This window comes from Rhinopithecus bieti, unplaced genomic scaffold (assembly GCF_001698545.2).
Source record: "Rhinopithecus bieti isolate Rb0 unplaced genomic scaffold, ASM169854v2 scaffold_19708, whole genome shotgun sequence".
Lineage (NCBI taxonomy): Eukaryota > Metazoa > Chordata > Mammalia > Primates > Cercopithecidae > Rhinopithecus > Rhinopithecus bieti.
Window position 1 is genome coordinate 5,195,001 of NW_016810765.1, and position 15,997 is coordinate 5,210,997.

A 15,997-nucleotide genomic window follows, 5' to 3' on the forward strand; every position below is an offset into this window, starting at 1 on the left:
AGGGAGAGGAAGGAAGGAAGGGCGGAAGGGCTCAGAATGAAGGAAAAGATTTCTAAAGGTGAGCTGAAAAAATAAGTTGTCTCGCATTTTAGAGCTAGGAAGTTTAGATTTTATCCATATACTTAAATCTTAGAATTTTAAGACAGAGAGGGATATAAGAAGATATATATTTATGGAAAGATCAAGGAGGTGACTTGAAGAAGGGACTGCAAGAGGAAAAATGGAAATATGAAGGTAGGCTAAGAGACAGTGGACAGGATCCAGGTAAGAAAGGTGTTTCTAGGGGTCAAGCTGAAGAGAAGGTATAAATTCACCATCAATTTAGTCTGTTTAAGAAGTAGAATTTACAGCACATGGTAAGGATTGAAAATGGGGTTGAGAGATCAGAGAAGAGTGTAGGTGTTGGGCAACAAACAGGGTTTTTGGTCATTCATCTGTAGAAACAGGGAATTTGGAGGGAGATCTGATTTATATGCCTTGTACTCATCATAAGTGGTGTGTACAGGGATTCTGTACAAAAGGAGACTGTGAGCATTCACATGTGAGTAGGCAATACTAGAGCCCCAGAGGATGTCTGAGCTGAAAATAGAACTTTGTGGTCTTTTAATATATATTTCATAGTGAGTTATACAATTGGAAGAGATTATTTAGGAAGTCTATGAGCATGAGACTCCAAAAAGAATAGGAAAAGAGGAAATAAGAGAATACAATAAAAGAAAAGGACCAATGAGAAAATTCTCAGGGTCCTTACCATTTAAAGGATTGCAATGGAAAGAGCATGTTGTGAATGACATAAAAATCAGATGACCTGAAAGTGCATGCTCTTTTCAGTAACTCCCTAAATGATGAGTTTCTATGGAGTACTTACTGCCTTTGGTCCTCTTAAATGATTTATCTAATTCCTTCTATTGCCAGACACCATTCTGGAGATACAATGATGAGCGAGTCATGATTTAGCTCTTTAAGTATCCTAGAGCAGGGTTTCTTAATTTCAGCACTACTTTTTGTTTTATAATTTCAACTTTTATTTTAGATTAAGGGGTATATATGCAGGTTTGTTACATGGCTATACTGCATGATGCTGAGGTTTGGGGTATAAATTACCCTGTCACCCAGGTGGCGAGCATAGTACCCAATAGGTAATTTTTTAGCACTTTTTCCCCTCCCTCACTTACCTCTCTAGCAGTCCTCAATGTCTATTTTTTTTTATAGCATTCATTTTTTCCAACATTTATTTTAGACTCAAGAAGTACATGTGCAGGTTTCTTACACGGGTAAATTACATGTTGCAGGCATTTAGTGTACAGATTATTTTGTCAGCTAGGTCATAAGCATAGTATCTGATAGGTAGTTTTTTGATCCTCACCCTCCTCCTACTCTCCACCCTCTGATAGGCCCCAGTGCCTATTGTTCCCTTCTTTGTGTCCATGTGTAATCAATGTTTAGCTCTCACTTATAAGTGAGAACATGCGGTATTTGGTTTTCTGTTCCCGCATTAATTTGTTAGGATGATGGCCTCCAGCCATCATTATATCATTTTTTTTATGACTATGTAGTATTCCATGGTATACATGTACAACATTTTCTTTATCCAGTTCACTGTTGATGGGCATCTAGGTTGATTCCATGTTTTGCCATTGTGAATAGCCCTGCAATGAACATATGTGTGCATGTGTCCTTTGGTAGAATGATTTATATTCCTTTGGGTATATACCCAGTAAAGGGATTGCTGAATTAAATGGTAGCTCTAAGTTCTTCCAGAAGCCTCCAAACTGCTTTCCACCGTGGCTGCACGAATTTACACTCCCACCAGCAGTGTGTAAGTGCTCCCTTTTCTCTGTAACCTTACAAACATCTGTTATTTTCTTTTGTTGTTGTTGTTTTTTCATAGTAACCATTCTGACTGGTGTGAGATGGTATCTCACTGTAGTTTTGATTTGCATTTCTCCAAAGATTAGTGATGTTGAGCATTTTTTCATATGCTTGTTGGTCACATGCATGTCTTTTTAAAGAAGTGTGCACGTCCTTTTGCCCATTTTTTAATGGAGTTTTTTGGGTTTCTTTTCTTTTCTTTTTTTTTTTTTTTTTGCCTGTCAATTTGCTTAAGTTCCTAATAGTTTCCAGATACTAGACCTTTGTCAGATGCATAGTTAGCAAACATTTTCTCCCATTCTGTAGCTGTCTGTTTACTTTATTTCTGGTTTCTTTTGCTGTGCAGAAGCTCTAGTTTAATTAAGTTCCATTTGTAAATTTTTGGTTTTTGCAATTGCTTTCAGCATCTCCATCATGAAATCTTTGCCAAGGCCTACGTCCAAAATGATATTCCCTAGGTTTTCTTTTAGGGCTTTTATAGTTTTAGGTCATATATTTAAGTCTTTATTCCCTCTTGAATTGCTTTTTGTATATGGCAAAAGGAAGAGGTCTAATATTAATCTTCTGCATATGGCTAGCCAGTTATCCCAGCACCATTTATTAAAAAGGGAGTCATTTCCTCATTGCTTGTTTTTGATGACCTTGCCAAAGATCAGATGGTTGTCAATGTGCATCTTTATTTCTGGGTTCTGTATCCTGTTCCACTGATCTATGTGTCTGTTTTTGTACCAGTACCATGCCATTTTGGTTATGGTAGCCTTGTAGTATATTTTGAGGTTGGGTTATCTGATGCCTCTGGCTTTGTTCTTTTTGCTTAGGATTGCTTTGGGTATTACGTCTCTCACTTGGTAACATACCAAGTTTAGAATAGTTTTTCTAGTTCTGTCAAAATGGCATTGGTAGTTTGATAGAAATAGCATTGAATCTGTAAATCACTTTCAGCAATAAGGCCGTTTTAGCAATATTGATTCTTCCTATTCATGACCATGGCATGTTTTTCCATTTGTTTGTGTCATCTCTGATGTCTTCCAGCAATGTTTTATAATTCCCATTGTAGAGATCTTTCACCTCCCTAGTTGACTGTATTCCTAGACATTTTATTATTTTTGTGTCTATTGTGAATGTGGTTGCATTCTTGATTTGGCAGTCAACTTGGATGTAATTGGTGTATAGAATTGATTTTGTATCCTGAAACTTTGCTGAAGTTCTTTATTCTGGGAGCTTCTGAGGAGAACTATGGGGTTTTCTAGGTATAGAATCATATAATCTGTGAAGAAAGATAGTTTGACTTCCTCTCTTCCTATTTGGATGCCTTATATTTCTTTTTCTTGCCTGACTGCTTTGACTAAGATTTTCAGTACTATGTTGAATAGAAATGGTGAGGGTGGGCATTCTCTTGTTCTGGTTCTCAAGGGGAACACTTCCAGTTTTTGTCTGCTCTCTATGATGTTGGCTGTGGGTTTGCCAGAGATGGCTTTTATCATTTTGAGGTATATTCTTTCAATGCCTAGTTTGTTGGGGATTTTTTTCTTAACATGAAGGGATGTTGAATTTTATAGAAAGCCTCTTCTGCATCTATTGAGATGATCATATGTTTTTTGTTTTCAGTTAGGTTTATGTGATGAATCACATTTGTTGATTTGCATATGTTGAACAAGACTTGCATCTTAGGAATAAATCTTACCTGTTTGTGGTAAGTTAGCTTTTTGATATGTTGCTGGATTTGGTGTACTAGTACTTTGTTGAGGATTTTTGCATCTATGTTCATCAGGGATATTGGCCGGATGTTTTATTTTTTCACTGTGACTCTGCAAGGTTTTGGTATCAGAATGATGCTATCATTATAGAATGAGATAGGGAGAAGTCCCTTATTTTCATTTTTTTGGAATAGTTTCAATAGGGTTGGTACCTGCTCTTTATACAAGTGATAGAATTTAGTTGTGAATCTGTCTGGTCCAGGGTTTTCTGTGGTCGGCAGGCTTTTTATTACTGATTCAATTTTGGAACTTGTTATTGGTCTGTTCAGAGTTTCAATTTCTCCCTGGTTCAACTTTGGGATCTTGTATGTTTCCAGGAATTTCTTCATTTCTTATAGGTTTTCTAGTTTGTATGCATAGATGTATTCATAAGAAACTCTGATTTTTTTTTTTTTTGTATTTTTGTGGGGTCAGTGGCAATGTCATCTTTGTCATTTCTGGTTGTGTTTATTTGGATCTTCTTTTTTTCATTAGTCTAGATATACCAATCTTATTCTTTCAATAAACCAACTTTTGGTCTCATCTTCTGTATGGCTTTTCCAACCTCAATTTCATCCAATTCAATTCTAATATTGGTTATTTCTTTTCTTTTGGTAACTTTTAGTTTGCTCTTGTTTTTCTAGTTCCTCGAAAGTGTGATGTTATCTTGTTAATTTGAAATCTTTCTAATTTCTTGATTTAGGCATTTAATGCTATAAACTTTCCTCTTAACACTGCTTTAGCTGTGTTCCAGAGATTCTTGTATGTTGTATCTTTGTTTTGATTAGTTGCAAGGAAAATTTTAATTTTTGCCTTCATCTTATTCTTTACCCAAAAGTCATTCAGAAGCAAGCTGTTTAATTACTGTTTAATTGTGTGGTTTGAAATAACTTCTTAGTATTAATTTAAGTTTTTAATGTGCTGTGGTCTAGGAGTGTGGTTGGTATGATTTTGGTTTTTTTGAATTTTGAGAATATTTTATGGCCGATTGTGGGGTTGATCTTAGAGTATGTGCTATGGGCAGATGAGAAGAATATATATTCTGTAGATGTCTGTTAGGTCCATTTGGTCAAGTGTTGAGTTTGGGTCCTAAATATTTTAATTAGTTTTCTATCTTGATGATCAGTCTAACATTATCAGTGTGTGATGTTCAAGTCTGTCACTATTATTGTGCCATTACCTAAGTCTCTTCTTAGGTCTCTAAGAACTTGCTTTTTGAATGTGTGTGCCCTAGTGTGGGTGCATATATATTTAAGATAGTTGAGTCTTCTTATTGAATTGAACCCTTCATCATTATGTAATGCCCTTCTTTGTCTTTTTTATTGTTATGGGTTTAAAATCTGTTTTTTTTTTTTTTTTTTTAATAAGAATGGTGACTTCTGTTCTTTGTTTTCCATTTGCTTGATAGCTCTCTCTCCATTGCTTGCCTTTGAGCCTGTGGATGTCATTGAATGTGAGATGGGTCTCTTGAAGACAGCATTCAGTAGTATCTTAGTTCTTCATCCAATTTGTTGCATTGTGCCTTTTAAGTGGGGCATTTAACCTGTTTATACTCAATGTTAATATTTATATGTGAGGATTTGATATTGTTGTTGTGTTGTTAGCTGACTGTTATGTAAATTTGATTATGTAGTTGCTTTATAGTGTCAGTTGGCAATATACTTAGCATTTTTTTGTGGTAGCAGGGAACTGTTTTCTGTTTGCATGTTTAGCACTCCCTTAAGCACTCTTGTAAGGCAGGACTGGTTATAATGAAGTCCCTTAGCATTTGCTTCTCTGAAAAGGATTTTATTTCCACTTCACTTCTGAAGGTTAACTTTGCTGAATATGAAATGCATGGTTGATATTTCTTTTCTTTAAGGATGCTGAACACATGCCCCAATCTCTTCTGGCTTGTAAGTTTTCTGCAGAATGGTCTACTGTTAGTCTGATGGTGTTCTCTTTACATGTGACGTGCTCATGCTCTCTATCTGCCTGTATTATTTTTTCTTTTGTGTAGACTTTGTAGAATCTGAGGATTACGTGTCTTAGGGATGGCCATCTTGTACAGCATTTTCCAGGACTTCTCTCAATTTCCTGAATTTGCATGTCACCCTCTCTAGCAAGGTGGGCAAAATTTTCATGGACAGTATCCTCAAATGTTTTCCAAATCGTTTTCTCATCCACATCTTTTTCAGGAATGCAAAAGAGTAATAGGTTTGATCTCTTTACATAATTCCATACTTCTTGGAGTTCTTGTTCATTTTTAAAAATCATTAAAATTTTTTTTGACTGCCTTTGCTAGCTCAAAGGAATTTCAAACTCTGAGATTCTTTCCTCAGCTTGGTCTATCCTGTCATTAATGCTTCAAGTTGAATTCTGTAATTTCCATAGCAAATTTTTTATTTCCAAGGGTTCAGTTTGGTGCCTTCTTAAAATGTCTATGTCATCTTTACACTGTTGGACCATTTTATTGTTTTCCTTGGATTGGATTTCAACCTTATTTTATCTCAATGAGTTTCTTTGCCATCAATATTCTGAATTCTATGTCTGTCATTTCAGCCTAGTTAAGAACCACTGTTGGGGAGTTAGTGCTCCCCATTTGGAGGTAAGAAGATAGTCTGGTGTTTGGAGTTGCCAAAGTTCTTGTGCTGGTTCATTTTGATCTGGGTGGTCTAATGTTCCCTTATTCTTTGAAGTTGTTGTCTTTTGGATGAGGCTTTTTGTTTTTGTATTCTTTGATGCCTTTGGGCATTTGACTGTGGTATGGGTTGGGTTTAGTCAAGTGGCATCATTTCTACATGCTTTTAGGGGACCAAATTTTATCTTGGCTTTCCTGGGCTGCAAGCCCTAACTCTTGGGGGCTGGGATCAGGTCACCTGCAGCTTTGTTCTCTGTCCCCTCAAGGTTAAGCACCTGCTACACTAGAGGGGTTAAGGGGTTCCCAGTCTGCTGGCATCAAAACTCCAATGGAGGCTGCTGCCAAAAGCACCCCAGGGGAGCAGTGGTGACCTCCCTCACATATGCATCCCAGCAAAGCAGCAGGGGTCCTTGTGTGCATGTGCACTGGTTGTGGATCTGCAGGTGCATGTGCATCTGTAAGTCTGTGCATGTATGCATGCTGATGGGGCAGTGGCTGGCCCCATGCACATGTGCAGCAATGGGTTGGTTGTGGGGAGGCTGAGTGTGAGTGGGCACAGGACAAGGAAGGCTGTGGGTGGGTCCATGCTGGTGGAGATTTAACTTCAAAAGTGTTGTGATAGGTAGGTGATGTCTGTCAGTGAAAGAACTGTGGTGGTGGCTGCTAGCAAGCCAGGGCTGTGCTGCTAATGGGTGCAGCCAGGCAGGGACCCTGGGAGAGGCTGGCAGATATAGGGATGTTCAGATCACTCCAGCCTCACCCCACTGGCAAGACAGCCTGGCTTTGTCCAGGTCTAGCAGCTAATAAAAGCTAAAGCCACCTGGGAGAGTATGTTGACCTTTGGAGGATGGGCACCAATAAACATTCTCCACTGCAGCCATTCCCATGACAAACCTCCTGGGCTCTGTGCAGGCTGGAGTTCTGCCTGTGCAAACTCTCTGGGCAGTTCTCCCTACCAGCTCAGATGTCTGTGGGGATCATGGGGGTCTCCTGCAGCTACAATCCCAGAGGACCATGGCTACAGTTGGCCAGTCCACACCTGTTTCACTTGCTCCTTCCCTAGGAGCTGCTAAGGGTGAGGTATGAGTGTTGGTTCTTAGCAACCCCATGCAGGTTTCCCAGCAACCTCTCCTTTTAGCCTGCAGCCTGCATCCTCCCTCTGTCAACTCTCAATGCCCAAAAGTCATTCAGAAACTACTTTCAGATCTGCTCAGAGTGTACCAGTCTACCTGATGGTCTGGTCTCTCCTGATGGGAGAGGCTCTTCCTGGCTGTTTGTAGTCAGCCATCTTGACAAAGCTCAAGAAAAAAAAAAAAAAAATCAACCTTCCAAAGACTACGACTAAGTCAATTAAATTTATAAGCAATAAAATTGTTGATATTGTCAATGGGATTTCAGTTATTTTTGTGTTATCATAGCTGGCAACAGAGATATTTAGACTGAAATATCATCACCATGGAGGCTCTTTTAATTCCTACTTATAAAGTTATCAAATTTGTGTAATATTAATAGATCACTATCTTACTGGTGGAAAGAAAGTTTTCCAAACAACTTTCCACCAGTAAAAAGTTGTGGCAAAAGTCTCTCTAACCAGAAATGCTGGTTATCAAAATGCAAGAAATGTATAAAAAGCTTTGAATAATGTTTATGAATTGTTAAAGTATAACAAATTTGTATTTCTCCAGTTTGTTAAAGAGCAAAGAGGAGAATTGGTGTGGTATATTTTTGTTCACTATAAAAATAAACACAAATAAGCCAGGTGTGGTGACTCATGCCTGTTATCCCGGAACTTTGGGAGGCCAAGGCAAGAAGATTGCTTGAGGCCAGGAGTTCAACATCAACCTGGGCTGAATAGCAAGATCCTGTCTCTCCAAAAAATAAAAAAAATTAAACTAGCTCCAAGCATCTCTATTCTCTTTTCTAGTCTACCTAAATGAGAGCTTCTTAATGAAATCTTCTTTACTAACCTCTCCAATTCTTGGATAAAAAGTAATCTTGACTCTACTGTGGTTATTTAGATCTGTGATGCTATAATCTTAAGCTCGGTCAACTAGAGATTGGTCCTAGATGCTACCTTCCTCCCACCTAGTTGAAGTGACAGAGTCTTGCTCTGTCACCCAGGCTGGAGTGCAATGTTGGGATCTTGGCTCACTGCAACTTCTGCCTCCTGGGTTCAAGCCATCCTCCCACCTCAGCTTCCTGAGTAGCTAGGATTACAGGTGTGCCCCATCATGCCTGGCTAATTTTGTGTATTTTTGATAAAGACAGGTTTTCACCATGTTGGCCAGTCTGGTCTCAAACTCCTCACCTTAAGTGATCTGCCTACCTCGGCCTCCCAAAGTGTTGGGATTACAGGCGTGAGCCACCTTGTTCGGCCGAGTTGTAATCTTTGCTGGCGGACAGTCTTGCCTCGATGTTGATGGCTGCTGACAGATCATAGTGGTGGTTATTGAAGGCTGGGGTGGCTGTGGCAATGTGTTAGCATAAGAACATCCATACTACTGTTTTTTGATTTTTCACCTCCTTCCATAAATCACAAATGTTCATAGTGCCATCTATAATGGGGAGTCCTTTCCAGGAAGTTTTTAATGTACTTTGCCCAGATCCATTAGGGGAATCACTATGACAGCTATAGCCTTACAAAAAGTATTTCTTAAATAATAAAATTTGAAAGTTGAAATTACTTCTTGATCCGTGGGCTGCAGAGTGGATGTTGTGTTAGCAGGCATGAAAACAATATTAATCTCCTTGTACATCTCCATTCAAGAACTCTTGAATGACTAGGTGCATTGTCAATGAACAGTAATATTTGGAAAGAAATCTTTCTTTTCCTGAGGTGTAGGTCTCTTCAGTAGGCTTAAAATATTCAGTAAACCATTCTGTAAGCAGATGTGCTATCATCCTGACTTTTTGCTCCATCTATAGAGCAAAGACAGAGTAGATTTAACATAATTCTTAAGGGCTGTAGGATTTTTGGATAGCAAATGAGCATTGGCTTCAACTTAAAGTCATCAATTGCATTAGCCCCTGACAAGAGAATCACTGTGTCCTTTGAAGCTTTGAAGCCAGGCATTGACTTCTTCTAGCTATGAAAGTCCTAGATGACATCTTCCAATAGAAGGCTGTTTCATCTACATTGAAAGTCTGCTGTTTAGTGTAGCCACCTTCATCAATTATTTTAGCTAGATATTTTGAATAACTTGCTGCAGTTTCTACATCAGTACTTACTGCTTCACTTTGTACTTTTATGTTACGAGATGATTTCTTTCCTTAAACCTATGAACAAGCCTGTGTTAGATTCAAACTTTTCTTCTGCAGTTTCCTCACCTCTCTCAGCCTTCAAAGAATTGAAGACATTTAGGAATGTGGACTGGATTAGGCTTTGACTTAAGGGAATGTCATGGCTGGTTTGATCTTCTATCCAAACCACTAAAACTTTCTCCATATCAGCAATAAGGCTATTTCACTTTCTTATCACTGCAGTAACACTTTTTTCAAGAATTTTTCTTTTGCATTCACAACTTGGCTGTTTGGTACAAGAAGCCTAGCTTTTAGCCTATTTCAACTTTTGGCATGCATTCCTCACTAAGCATAATCCTTTTGATTTAAACGAGAGACTTGTAACTTTTTCTTTCACTTGAACACTTATAGCCACCATATGGCTATTAATTGGCCTAATTTCAATATTATTGTCTTTCAAGGAATGGGAAAACCCAAGGAGAGGGGAAAAGACAGGGGAACTGCTGGTCATGGAACAGTCAGAGCACATACAACATTTATTAATTAAGTTGGCTATTTTATATGGGTGAAGTTTGTGATGCTCTAAAATAATTACTAGGTTGGTGCAAACATAATTATCGCTTTTGCATTTTTGGGTTCTATACTAATAAATGCTATGCCACTTTATATAAGAGACTTGAGCATCCCTGGAGTTTGGTATTCATGGGGTACTGGAACCAATTTCCCACAAATATAGAGTGGCAACTGAGTTTTCTTATGGCAGACCTATAAAAGTATTAATATAATAGCAAAATCAAAGATTACTGATACTAATCACCATAACAGATAAATTAGTAAGGAAAAAGTTCGAAATATTGTGGCAATTATCAAAATGTGACATAGAGAAACAAAGTGAGTACATGCTATTGGAAAAATGGTACCAATAGACTTACTTGATGCAGGGTTGTCACAAATCTTCTAGTAGCAAAAAATGCAATATCTGTGAAGCACAATAATGCAAAGTTTAATAAAATAAGATATGCATGTATATATGACATTTTATTGATCCATTATTCCATAATTGGACAGTTGGTCAGTTTCCAGCTTTTAGCTATTGTGAATAATGCTTCTATGAACATTGGTTTACAAATACATGTTCAAGTCCCTGATATCAATTCTTTTGCATATATACTTGGAAGCAGAATTGCTAAATCATATGATGTATTTGATGAATTTTCATATGTTGAAACATCCTTGCATTTCAGAAATAAATTCCACTTGATCACAGGTGTATAATCTTATGCTGCTGAATTCAGTTTGTTCATATTTTGTTGAAGTTTTAAACTTTTTTTACGTTAATTTTCACAAGACTTATTGATCTTTCCTTTTTTTTTTTTTTTGGTAGCATTTTTGTCTGGCTTCAGCATCAGGATAATGCTGGCCCCATAGGAAAAGCTGGAAAGTCATTTCCTGCTCTTTGAGTTTTAGAAAAGTTTGATAAAGACTGACTTTGAGTTGCTGTGTAGCATCCTTCAATTTCAATCTGAAAGTCTCCCATTATCATTTCTTGTAAAGCAGAGCTAGTGGGAATAAACCCCTCAGTTATTGCTTGTCTGAAAATGTCTGAATTTTTCCCTCGTTGTGGTAGACAGTTTTGCTGCACATAGAATTCTCAGTTTACAGTTTTGTTTTTCTTTTAGTACTTTAAATATATTAGCCCACTGACTCTGGATTTCAAAGTTTCTTCGTAATAAATTGGTTGATAATCTTACTGCTAATGATTGGCACATGATAAATCACTTCTTTATTGCTGCTTTCATGTTCCTCTCTTTTCCTTGTTTTATTTTCAACAGTTTGGTAATGATGTGTTTCAGTGTGGTTTCTTTGAGTTCGGCTTGCATAGAGTTTATTGAGCTTCTTGGATTGGTAGATTCATACCTTTAATCAAATTTGGAGATTTTTAGACATTATTTCTTCAAATAATCCCTTTGCCCTTTGTTCTCTCTCTTTGCCTTCTTGAACTCTCGTAATGCATATATTGGTCCTCTTAATGGGATACCATAGGTATCTTTAGCCTTTTTGACTTTTTTCATTCTTTTTTGTAAGCTTTCTCATCAATAGTTTCTGACAATTTATTTTGTTCCCTTGAATAGGTCATGTTTTCTTGTTTCTTTGCATGCCTTGTAATTTGTTGTAATTGTTGAAAACTGGGCATCTGAAAAACAGACACATCTTCCAGTTTTTGAAGAAAGACTCTGTCTAGGATAGTACTTCACTGATTAGCTGGATTTTCTCTGAGCCTAGGGATCAGCTAAAGGTGGAAGTTTAAGGTATTTTCTGAGTATTCATCTTTTGAGGGTCTGAAATTGGCCTTCTCAACTCTTATGCATGACGTCTCTTGAATGTCCTAATTTTCCAAAGAGTCTTACCCTAGATTCTCATCAGGGCCTTAGATGGTCTATTCTGTATCTCCACCTATAATCTTTTGTCATAGACATCATCAGGTCTGAAGTCTCCCTGGAGCTTTCAAAAGTGGAATCTGATACTTTTACCACCTAAGATGTGAGTTATGAGAAATAGAAACCAGGCCTTTGAGCAGCCTCTGGACAGTTTAGAACATTGCAAATAAAATCTTCTCCACTCTCTCCAGTTTGAGGGGGAGAACTGGTAACTGGGCTGCTACCTCTTCTAGGCCAAGACCATGAAACAAAGAAGGGAAATGGGAATTTGGGCAAAGGCAGGTGAAAACACCATAAAATGTCCTACCATATGAAGGTGACTTTTTCCTGATTAAGCATACATTCATTTGCTGTAAATCTTTGACTCTTTTTCAGAGGTTCTATAAGGTTAGTTCAGCCAGTTTCTGGTTCTTCCTTGGTGTTTTTGGTGTTTTCAGAGCTTAGAGATTCCCAGTCTGCCGTTTTGCTAATGTCACTCTTGTCAGTCTTTTCATTAAACCTTTTAATGAGTTCTCTTCATTCATTGATAACAGGACAGGGGCCATTCATTCTAAAGCACCACCTATATATATTTCACCAGTCCTCAATGCTATTATTTTCCATCCATATCCTATAGCCAGTTTCTACCATTCCACCAAAAATTACTGTCAAAAGCAACTTAATGACAGATAAAGGACTTGGGGTTTTGAGATCATCAGGACTTGGTTAAAATTCTGGCCCACGATTACTTGTTTTTGTATCTTGGACAACCATCATAAACTCTGCAAGTCTCAGTACAGTGAGTTGTGTCCTTGCATTACCTGTAATATAATCACTTTGCAAATTTGATTTTAAATCAAGACTAGGTTTGTGACTACCCCAACCCCCACCAATAACTCAAAATCCATCTCTCCATTTTTTTTCCACATGGTTTATCCTATGGAAACCAGTAAGAACTTTTATGTCTCTTTCAAATCGCTGTAGCACTTGTTATCTGTATCATTTATATGTCAGTTGCCACTCTGTGACTGGAAATACAAATTTTCTCTTTGCTTATGCCTTGGATCTTTCTTAATAATGTGTTCATTTGGAAATAAAGTCATGTCTCTATCTGTTAACTTATCTGTTGCATATTTATTGACTGTTTCATAGATATTGTGTTAGGTTCTGGTTACAGATGCTAGTGAAATATAGTTCTACCTGAGAAGCTTACAGTCTGCAGAAAAATAGAAAAAATCCAACGGCCTATGCCTCAAATACCTTTGCATTTCCCAGAGAGAACACAATTAGTAGGTACAATAAATTAATGTGTTATAGGTAAACATATAAATACTTGTTTGGCATCAAAACCCAGTTAACCACTTTTCTATTTTGAAATAGAAAACTTCTCTTTTCTCCTTGGTTTGCTCCTTGCTATCTGGGATAAACTTAAGCTAGCAAGGAGCAAACCTCAACAGGTTCAGAACTTTAGTTCCGAGAAGCATTGAGAAGTTATTATCTGACACTTATACAACATGCTTGACATGAAAATAGAGCTGGAAATCTCACAAAGTTAGGGATCTTTCAGGAATTTCAATAGTTTCTGCTGTTGGTTGGAAGGTCTATAATAATAGCCTTCTATAAAACACAGTTAAATATTCAACAACCTATGCGTTGGCTAAGTGAGCTCAAGAAGGCAAAGAAACTTGTGTTTTAGTTCCATTTACTATGGAGCCTCTGGTCAAATTATCCAATTCTGCTATATCTCTGTCAGCTTATCATCTATAAAACGGAGGAAGCTCTAAAAACATAGTGAGAGATGCTGCACAGCTTTATGTGTAATTGTGTTCATTTATCTTAGAATACCAAGGACATCTAAACTATTACTGCAGACAACTCAAATGTTATTTGGGGTCATCTAGTAGACTCTGTGGAAACAAAAGTAAAGAGGCCCCAGAATAACTGACTTTTCCAAGGGGCCACAATTATTTTCTGGCCAACTTGGGACAAAATCCTAGACCTCCTCAATTCCACAGAATTGTTCTTTCATTGGGCCCTGAACATAGATGCATAAACAGAAAATAAAATCCTTCTGTCCTGTGTAACTGGTACAGGGCTTGGCAATATTGAAATTGCCACACTAAGTAGTAAGAGGCATTTGGAAAATTCTGAAAACAAAGTAGGATACAGACCTCTGATACTGTGGATGAGCAGAACTGGTAAATAAAGGTGTATGAGGACTGTAGTTTGTAATAGGATAGTTGAATTGTTGTCTTCTGGTACCTTGAAGACTCCACCCCAACCTACAACTCTAAAACAAAATAAAATTTTCAACTAGATCACATTGAATTCTACATGCATTCATGCAGACATGCATACATCTACATACACTGATGCAAATCAATAAAATATCCCATGTATCATTTAAATTATCATTTACTTTTCTTCATTTTTAATTTCTACTTCCTTCTTTCCAAACATAGAACAGGGACTGAATATAGGTATATGGAAGGCTACAGAGATGAAATAAGCTCACTTCATTTACTATGAAAATTAATAACCTAACAACCTCTTTGCAGCTGAAAGTGTCCAGACCAACTATCTTTGCTTTATAGGCAAGACTTCTGGAAAAATCAAGGTGACAAACTCTTAATCACCCAATATCCCTTATCTGTTTCAATAAGTACAATTATATGAGAATTCTTCTAGAGACAGAGAAGGGCAGCCTGACTAAATATCAGCATGACCACAATGTGGATATGATGGGCTCAAGTTGTGTTACAAGGGACGGAGCCTATTTCCCATTACTAATTAATATAGTACAACATTTAATATTGTTTTCTGCTAAATCATTTTTTCCGTTCATTAAAATGGATGGGCTATAATTGAATCTGTAGTGTATGTATTGTCAAAACCTGAATAAATCTTTGTGGGTTACCAGGATCACTTTTATAAGTCACAAGTTTCTAGGGAAGGTCTGCTGAAAAACTCTCAGTCTAGTATTACATTTATAACAAAATTGTAATGTAGCCTTGAGCAAATTAAGCTCATCTGTAAAAGAAAGATACTAACACGATAGATAAATTGTGTTATTTACAGGAAAATTTGAATTCTCGTATTCTGATTCTTTCTCAGTAACTTTCTAAAGCTGAGAGTAAGTCCAGGGGCCTCGAAACTGAGCTCCATTACACAAGAGAGGCTCTGAAAGAAAAGGCTTTGGTTTTTGAACACGTATGTACAAAGAGAGCTAAACCAAACACAGTGTCAAATGAAGGACACTGAAAAAATGTACAAAAATGGAAGTAGAAAAACGCATAGAAAAGCAAATAAAATTATGTCAACTACAAAGACAAAATATGTTACTTCATCAGTAACTGGGTGATGCTCACAACAAAGCTGACAATCAAGAAAAAACAATAATTGATATTCAAGCCAAATGTGATGCTAGAGTACAAAACCTTCAAGCCGAGTGCAGAAAGCACCATCTTTTGCTAGGAGAAGACTATAAGAAGTTGAGCAATGAATTTAATCACTTGAAAGACAATGTCAATATGAAAGAGAGAAAGCAGAAAGAGTAGTTGTGAGACAACTTCAACAAAAACGGGATGATGTCCTAAACAAACAACAACAAAAGCTTTGCTGGATGCTTCATTGCGTCACTGCATCCATTTGGAATGTGAGATGCAGGATTCAAGGGAGAAATTAGGCCTGATGAGAAGTTAATTTCAAGAAATACAGGATCAACTTACAGCGACTATAAGACGTACCAAGGAGACGCAAGGCCATGTACAAAAGCTTGACGTAGAAAATTCCATGTTAAGAAATACAATTAAAAAGCAAGATGACCACATTGAGCGGATTCAGAAAATCCTGCAAAGTTCAAGTTTGATGGAGCAAGTGTTGCAAGAAAATGAAACTACAGAAGTAGATGAAGCTTCTTCTGAATTTAAATCTAGATCTTCTATAGCAGGGGTCCCCAACCTGCAGGCCACAGACAGGTCCATGACCTGTTAGGAACCAGGCTACACGGCAGGAGAGTTATTGTGGATCTTCTAGATCATCTGCATGCCATGTGAATCTTACAGTTTTCAATTTCTACAAAAAAAAAAAAAAAAAAAAAAAAAAAAAAAAAT

The 15,997-nt window shown here is 37.3% G+C and overlaps 1 pseudogene; it reads left to right on the forward strand.

Moving 5' to 3' along the window:
* LOC108542628 (ankyrin repeat domain-containing protein 36B pseudogene) overlaps positions 1-15,587 on the forward strand; it is a 17,773-nt pseudogene extending 2,186 nt beyond the window's left edge.
* The last annotated feature ends 410 nt before the right edge of the window (positions 15,588-15,997 follow it).